At 44.6% G+C, this 8,874-nt stretch overlaps 1 pseudogene; it reads right to left on the reverse strand.

The window, feature by feature from the left end:
- Positions 1-7,902: 7,902 nt before the first annotated feature.
- LOC131897711 (phosphomannomutase 1-like) lies at positions 7,903-8,630 on the reverse strand (annotated as a pseudogene).
- Between the last annotated feature and the right edge of the window lie 244 nt (positions 8,631-8,874).

Below are 8,874 nucleotides of genomic sequence, written 5' to 3' on the forward strand. Positions count from 1 at the left end.
GAGGTGTTGACTTCCTCCGTGGACCCACAAGGTGCCTGAGTGAAGGATGAAAGCCTGGTGCCGCTGCCTTTCCCTCACCCCATCTTCTTTATTGCCATGTTAATCGCTCAAGGACTGTCTATCTAACCTAGGTCGTCTCCCTTCAAGGCTGCAGGCGCAGAGATAAATCTTTGTCCTAAACCCATGGCCACTTTGGGTTCTAGGAAGAGCAAAACTTTGCAGGTTAGACCAACTCCGGATGAGGACTATGATCCAGAAAGGAGGAATGCACTCTGGGACAGACAGAAGTAGTCATCTCCTGGAACCAGCTTGTCCCTTCAAACAACATGCATTTCCTCAGACAGCCTTATAGCACGAGGACAGTGGCCATGAACTATTTTGACTAGGATTGCTTAATTACATGTACTTCTTGGCCTCACCCTCGAGTCTTCCTGCGTTTAAACCTAAACATCAGTACCTGGATTGAAGGTGAACTTGGGGTCACTTGACTGCTTTATCTGTCCCTCTTCCCAGTATGGCCACATTGAATACATCTTCCTCTTTTATCTTTTATTACTAGTCTCTTTAATTGGTGCACTGGACAGGTGGTTGAGCCTAGCAGGTCGGGTATTCTGGAATGTGGCCTTGTGTCTGAAAAACTCTGGCTACAATTCCGGAATCTTCAGAAATGTGTCCTTTGTACAGTACAAGAGTTTTTGCCTCTCTGGGAATGAGGGTGTTTCATAGGCGTCACCTGTCCATTTAACAATCTCCACAGGTAACTTTCCTTGGGTGACTGTGAATCCCAGGTGTTGCCCTGGGAAACTTGCTCGGGTGGTGAATGGAGCACAAACAAGCAAACAAAGAATTGGATTTGAAATCCTAAACCACCACGTGCTGTGAAGAGACCGACAGAGCTGTGGTAGAGATTCTGTGATCTGAGCTGCTGTTCTGCCCAGAGCAACTTCCTGCTAGATCGTCTTCACATAGGGCTCTAAGCTGCAAGGTGTCCTGTTACATCCCTGGTATTTCCCCTCATCCATGGCTGGACCTGGGCTCAGGTTTTCCCATTCATCTTATTGCAGATGAGCAACCCTCAACCACTTTCCCATTACCTCTAGGCTCTGTCTCCAGCTGAGGGGCACATTGCTGAATCCTAGGGTTGACATCTCCGTGTCTCCCTCTTCTTACATCATCCGACAGGTTCGAATGCCTAATTCAGGAGGGAAAGGATTCTCATCTAAACTTTCTCCCGACCACCAGTCTCAGCAGTAAGGCAGAAGGAAGGTCGAGACAGTGCAAAAGATAACAGTGGACTTCACAACTAGATCATCTTCCAGGCTAAGTACCACCAGGAGCAATGGCGAGCAGCTGGCTAGACTTGATCAGGAAGCTAAGGAAGCCTGCTTCCTTCTCATGCCTCCCTGCCTGGGACAACTTGGCACTGTCTTAGATAGCCCACTCAGCACCTGCCTCCTGGATCAGGCATCTCTCAGGGGAGCCAGCAGGAAGCTTGCTGGTATTTATTTCCTTTTTCAGCTTTAAAGTTTCTCTCCTCTGAAACACATCAAGCAATTGCCATGACAGAGATCTAAAAAAAAAAAAAAAGTCACATTTAGAGATAAAGGGTAAGATGTCATGTCAGGGGTTCACATTCTCTTGCTCCTTCGGGGATCTATCTCTCTTTCCAATTCTGACTGGAGAGGCTGCGAGGGGAAGGGGGCGAGGAGAAAGCCTAGGATGAGGATCAGGACTCTGTTCTTAAGCAGATGGGAAACCGTAAGTGAAGCACTCCATCTCTTCGGTCTCCATTCATTTATTTGTGAAATGTTGGGGATGGGTAGTGTAAATGGTGCCCTAGGACTTTGCAGATCGAATAATGAAATGTCACACAGCCCTCTAAGATAGAGTCGATGGAAACAAAGCTGTAAGACTGTTGCTCATAGCTGCTTTATGTTACCGAGTGGCCAGCAAAGGAAAATAGAGGTAAGTTGTTTGTTGGTGAGATGACATGGAACTGCCCACTTCTTACAGACTGGGGGCGAAAATCTTTTTTGTGACTGATGTACAGTTTCTGCAGGACTGAACAATTGTCAACTCACAGTCACCCAACACAGCTGTGCCACTTACACACTGAGCAGCAGTCTGTGAGAGCTGAGGTAAAACATTTTTATCAACATTTTATTAGTCCTCTTAATTTTCATCATTCTAGTGGGAATAAAGTAATTTTAATTGTGGTTTTAATTTTTATTTCCTTGATGTCTAATGATGTTGACTGTACCAATTGGACATTGTGGCTTATCTACTTCGAAGTGTCTAATGCATTTTGTACATTTTAAACAGGGCCTTTTTATTTTTTATTGATGATTTGTTTATTTGCATATGCTGGACATAGGCTTTTTTTTTGTCACATATGTACCCTATAAGTAGCTACATCCAGGCAATAAGATATCTTTTCTTTTTCTTAGTGGTGTTATTTGGTGAACAGGAAAATTTTAATTTTAAATCGAATGTTTCTTTTCTTTATGGTTCATGAGTCTTCTTAAAAGAAAAAAGATATCTTTTAAATTCTTTTTATGTGCATGAGTGTTTTGCCTGCCTGAATGTATGTACGAATCCTATGTGCATCCTGGTGCCCACAGAGATCAGAAGAGCCCATGGGATTAGAGTTAATGACAGTTGTTAACCTCCACTCCGGTGTTGGGAACTGAACCCAGATCCTCTACATGAGCAGAGAGTGCTCTTCACCACTGAGTCACCTCTTTAGCCCCAAGAACCAGGAGTCTTGAGTCTCCCTCAAGAAGACACCACTAATTGGAAGTCATCGAGCTGTTTCTCCGAGCTTTCTTCTAGAGGTATTTGGTTTTGTGTTCCTTTTCAGGTCTTTAAGGCATGTTTGAATTCAGGCTCATATATGCTATTGTATGTCTCTGCTTGTTCCAGGAACATCTGTTAAACAACAACTGTCTTAGTAAAATCAACTTGTTGAAGTCAGTTTGTGTATGGTTTACAGGAACAAGAAATGCTTCTGCATGCTTTCAAATGTGTCCTGGCTTCAAAATCATCACCCATTGAGAACTGCTTTTGTGGGGTGTGCGCATTGGGATAAGCTGTAGAATTTGTTTAAAACTGTAAATGATACTACAATAAATATAGGGGTGCAGAAATCTTTCTGAGAGCTTGACTTAAAAATGTGGGCTACCTATGCTCGAAAGTGGGATTTGGATTATGTGACACACACACACACACACACACACACACACACACACACACACACATACACACACCCCACATGAATTTTATACACGAGTACCGTGTTTCATATCATTTCCACTCCTCCTCCCCATAGCAGTTCCTCCTGTGTTGCCCCCCCAAGGCAAATGTGTGTGTGTGTGTGTGTGTGTGTGTGTGTGTGTGTGTGTGTGTGTAAAAGAACATCCATACTGTTTCCATAGTGGCTACACCATTGTGTACTCCCACCAACAGTGCACAGAGAGTCCAATATCCCATTCTCGCCAGCGTTTGCCATCCTTTAAAAAAAAGAAAAGCCACCCTAATAGGCGTGAGGTGGTATCTCACTGTACCTTTGACTTGTATTTCCTTCATGATCAGTTATGTTAAGTACATTTATATGTCGGCTGCCTTTGGAATACCTTCTGTGAAGTGTCTGTTCAATACCTCTGCCCAATTCTAAATGGCTCGTTTCTTCACTATTGAGTTGCAGGAGTTTCTTGCATATATTGGATATTAGCCCCTTACTGGATGGCTTATGGCCATTTTATTCTATTCTGGAGGCTGATTTTTCACTCTGCAGATTATTTCCTTTGCTGTGTAGAAGCTTTTTAGTTTTATGTAGTTCAACTTCTTTACTTTTGCTTTTGTTGCCTAGGAATTTGGGTCAAATCATCTCCAAGAGATCATGAAGCTTTCCTATTATTATTATTATTTATGTGCATGTGCACATGTGGGTGCATGCATGTGGGTACCAGAGGTTGATGCTGAACATTATCCTTAGTCATTTCCACTTCATTTGTATCACTGAATCTGGAGTTCACCAATTCAGCTATACTGTCTGTCTGTATACACCAACAGTCATGCATATATACATACACGTGCATGTGCACACACAAATACATTCACAAGTGTGCATGCATACATATGTATGTATATGTGCATGGCTGTGTACAGACATGTATGTAAGTGCATGCTAATGTGAGCATGATTCTGTGTTGAGTAAATGCTGGTGTGCATTGCACATGTGTGTCAGTGTCTGGTGTGTTTGGCACAGGCACCATGGACTGTTACAGGTGCTTTCTCTGTTTTGTGGGCTATGGTTAAGTCAGTTAAATTCTAGTAGGAATCAGACGCCACCCTGATGGAGGCAACCAAAGCGTATTTAAAAAAAAAAAAAAAGAGAGCTGCTTATCGTGGTGCAGGACTAAAGGGGAACTAATAGGATGCACGATTCCGGGTTCAGGAGCCTTGGGACCATTACTTCAAGGGGAGGAGGTGGTAACAGAAGCCCAGAGGGAGCAGCTTTATGCAGAGGGAGATTCGTGACTGACCACAGCTATGACATTTGCTAGAATCCTGCATCCAGCTCGCTGACCCAATAGTGGGGAAATACGTGAAGCCAGAACTTGATTTTCTCGTCCTTTTCCCTTTGGTGTCCAGTTGGAGTTTCTCCACCTTCAGATTTAGCCGGTTATGGGGATACGTCGGTGTTGTGCACATGGACAAGCAGTGTGAAGATGGGTGAGGACTGGAGTTCAAAGGGTAAAGGGGAGGTCGCCAGCATGTGACTGCTCTCGACCTCTTCTGTGGAGGAGGGGAACCACATCCCGAACACCCACCATCCACTAGGCTCTGTACTAGACCCTTTTCTTTCTTTCTTTCTTTTTTGTTTGTTTGTTTGTTTTTCGAGACAAGGTTTCTCTGTGTAGCTTTGTGCCTTTCCTGGAACTCGCTTTGGAGACCAGGCTGGCCTCGAACTCACAGAGATCCACCTGCCTCTGCCTCCCGAGTGCTGGGATTAAAGGCGTGCGCCACCACCACCCGGCCACTAGACCCTTTTCTTACATTGTGGTTGTGACATAACCTTTCTTGTCTGTCCCTCAGAGGAAGAGACACACATTGACTTACCCCAGGCCAGACACGAGATTTGAAAGTTTGTCCCGGTTCTTTCCAAAGTTGCTGCTTTGAGTATGAGGCCCTAGTGACTGTAGAAATTTGTTTTCCGTCTGCTGCCCAGAGAGGCTCTGAGGCTAGCAGAGAAATAGAAGACTTCTGTAGAATAACAGTATTTTCCTGAAACAGAATTAAAAAAAAAAAAAAAACCACAGTGCAGGTGTGGCAAGTTCAAAGACAGCTTTGGAGCAGAGAAAAGCGTGGAGCTTATGGTGACCTGCTTCCAAAGGCGCTGGGGACCAGAATGACTTCTATCAAAACCCTTCTCAAGGTTGTTTACACTAAAAAAATCATGTATTTTTAACTTTCATATTTTACAGTAGTAATGTGGCCTGCATGAATTCACTCCTGCATCAACAGTGTATGAGAGTTCCCTTATTTCCACGTCCTCACTGGCCGGCGTGACATTTCTTGTCTTTTTGCTACTTAGCAGTTCTAAGTGGGGCAAGATACTTTCCTGGGATTTTGATTTAAATTTCTCTGTTGCTTAGTAAAACCTTTGTCAAGATTCTTACTCGAGGTCTGGTGACTCTTAAGGGTCCTTAGATGGAGCTGCTCGTCAACATCGTTATCCTACTTGTAACAGACTGAATTTTAATTATGGGTTCACGGGCTTCCCCGGCCTGGCATGAGCGTGCGCTTGGGAGCAGTGAAGAATCCTTCTGTGACAACGAGGTCAATGTCGGTTTGTGGTGGAAAAGTTCGGTGTTAGGAAAGTATGAGTAGACATCACTTGTCACTTGTACGGGTCAAGAGGGGTACTGCAGTGTGATGTCCAGCCTCGCTGTTCTCAGTGGTCAAGGAATGTGCCGTGTCTTCACTAAACAGAGAACAAAGTGAAGAAGGCAAGGCCGTCAATAGACATTTCATTCAAGAAACATGGATTCAGCAAATGCCAGGCATTGTGCAGTGAGAGGGAGAACCATAGCTGTAATGCCCTCTCCTCCCCTCCACCCTGGCCTTGGGTCTTCCGTGTGTATGTGTGATTGTTTCCACCAGGTGCTGGTGAGGTGGGGTGGGACTGCAGGAACTCAAGGCATTTCTGAGCCTGTGATGTGTTTATCAGAAAGTCAAACTCCCAGCACTGTGGAGTTAGGACGGAGCAGACCCCATTTGACTCGGTTGCCCAGTGTCTTATCTAACCTGTGTGACAGCTGGTCATCTGACCCTGTCTGACCTTCTAGACACGGAGTGCTCAAGATTCTATGGGACCTAAACATGCTCTCCTTTTTTAGCATCAATGGAACAATGGCAGCAGAAGTACCATTTACTGAGGACTTAATGTCTGCCAGTCTCTGTGGGGCACACAGTGTACCATTCCACCATTCCTGCAGCACGGTGTTGAAACACACAATCTTATTTGGTCTCTGGAATGACTTTGGGATAGATGGGTGGACTTCCCTGCTGCCAACCCACCATGTGTGGGTGTGTGTCTGTGTGTCCATGTGCATATGCTCATATGAGTATAAACTCTCATGTAAAGTGTTCAATACTCCTCCATGCCCCTCATTCACTGGGGAGTGGGGGGGGGCAACACATATTGAAGAGGATTCAGTGGGGACATTACAATCATCTTAGGTAGGACTGTCCTTAGTGTCTTTGGTAATTTGTTTGGGCATCTTGAAGTTTATCTTGAAGTTATTTGCCCAGATAATCTGCCGGTAAGTTAGTATATTATTCAACCTTGTGATTTTCTTTCTTTATTTGATATTTATCTAGACATATTCTTTCCGTTGTTTGTTGTATGTATGTATATATGTATGAAGACTTTTTCTTTCTGCAATCTGGGTCTTTTCCCCACTCAATAGCACTCCCCAGAAACCTCTGCAAGTCAATTTTTTAATTCAAATTTACCTTTAGTAGTTCATGAAGTATTGAATCCTGAAGTACACTAATGCACCTAACCATTTCCACATCTTTGGGTGTGTTCTTTGCTTCTAGGTTTTTAATTTTTGTATTTGTGTGTGTGTGTGTGTCTTCAGAAACAATACCCATATTTAGAAGTCTAGTGTGGTGATGTTCTTGACAGAGAAGAGGATGTAATTTCTAAAGTGGCCACTAGATGGCGAAATTGTTCCACAGTGTTAGCAAACCCACAGAGTTAAGTGCGTCTTCAGGCGGCAGGGGAGCTGATTGCTGGGTAAAGGGCCCTGTACAGGTGGAAGGGACTTCGGGAATTACCTGGTTCACTTCGTATATTATTATTATTATTATTATTATTATTATTATTATTATTATTATTATTATTATTATCATCATCATCATTATTATCATCATTATTATTATTATTAATTATTTATTATTATTACAACAACAACAACAACAACAATAATAATAATAATAATAATAATTTTTTTTTTTTTTTGTCTTGGTAACTTTATTATCTGTGAAAAAGTCCTCCGAGGCCTTCCCTACCACTCTACATCAGTCTGTGGCTAGCAGGCTCCCTAGCATAACTCACATGGCTCCCTCTGGGGTGAAACCTGTTTTTCCCCAAAGACCAGCAGCATCAGAGGCCAGGGCCATCCGTGTAGAGTGCAGGAATGGGTCTCATCGGGAGCCACCTGGCTGGGGCCGGTTGTGACACAGACCCTGGTCCTGTGTGGGTGGGCCTTGTGGTGGCCCACAGGAAGCTACATGTAGGGACAGAGGGAGGGGGACCTTGGTACCCCATGGTTCTCTCTTTAGGCCTGGTCAGAGCTCTTTAAAGGTCCCAGTGCTCAGCTGTGGGCACTGTCATGCCCTGTGGGCTATCTCTGGGAAGAAAAGCTCTTTGCATCCCTGTACAGTGTCCTGAGGGCTATGACCGACAGTCCAGGGGTCCCCATAGATCTCATTCCTACGAAGACTGGTTCATTCCCAAAGAAGTGTGTGATGTCGAAGTTGTCCTCATCCAGGCTGTTGAGGCAGTAACACTTATCCCAGTCTTAGGGGATAAGACACCCGAAGCTTATCATGCCTCCTAGGGAGAATCTCAGGCCCTTGCCAGCAGGTTCTGTCTTCAAGGCTTCCACAAACTTCTCCCGGATCTTCTCCTTTTTGTCCAGTTCAGAGAACTCGATCCTCTTCCTCTAGGGTATAGCTGTGGATGGGCAAAATGTTGAGCATGCCATTCTGGATCTCAATAAGGTTCCATGCTTCTTGGGCAGTCTGAGCAGGGCGGTGTAGCAGAGGCAGAAGTTGATTAAATCCCGAAAGAGCCCCTCCCGAAGGGTGGTTCTGGATCGTTGGCTTAGAGGGAACCCGTTCATACTTGTACTGCGCTGTCCTATCTTCAGCCAACACATAATCAGACTGCTTAGTGACTTGATCCCCGTCACCCAGCTGCTTAGCGATCTTAGTCAGAACCACCCACCACACTGATCTGCACCCTACTTCTGGCGAGCTGGTATGAGGGTCCCATCCACTTCAGGCAGAGTAAGTATGCACTCTTTCCTGCGGGTGCCCTCAATGGTGATAGCCATGGCTGCAGCTACGCATGCCAAGCGCTGTCATCGCCCATATTATTTTATTTTAATTGCACAGTGACACATACATGCATTCTAATTGTAAAGGATTCACTCTACACAACCCCTTGCACTCTACACACCCCCTTTTCTGTGCTGGTCTGCCACTCCGGAAAGAAGCAGGCTTGACTACTTTGGGGCTATTGCTGTACAATCCTTTCTATGTGACATGAAAATATGTATTTGGGCACAGATTCATCCA

This window comes from Peromyscus eremicus, chromosome 22 (genome assembly GCF_949786415.1).
Source record: "Peromyscus eremicus chromosome 22, PerEre_H2_v1, whole genome shotgun sequence".
In the NCBI taxonomy this organism is placed as follows: Eukaryota; Metazoa; Chordata; class Mammalia; order Rodentia; family Cricetidae; genus Peromyscus; species Peromyscus eremicus.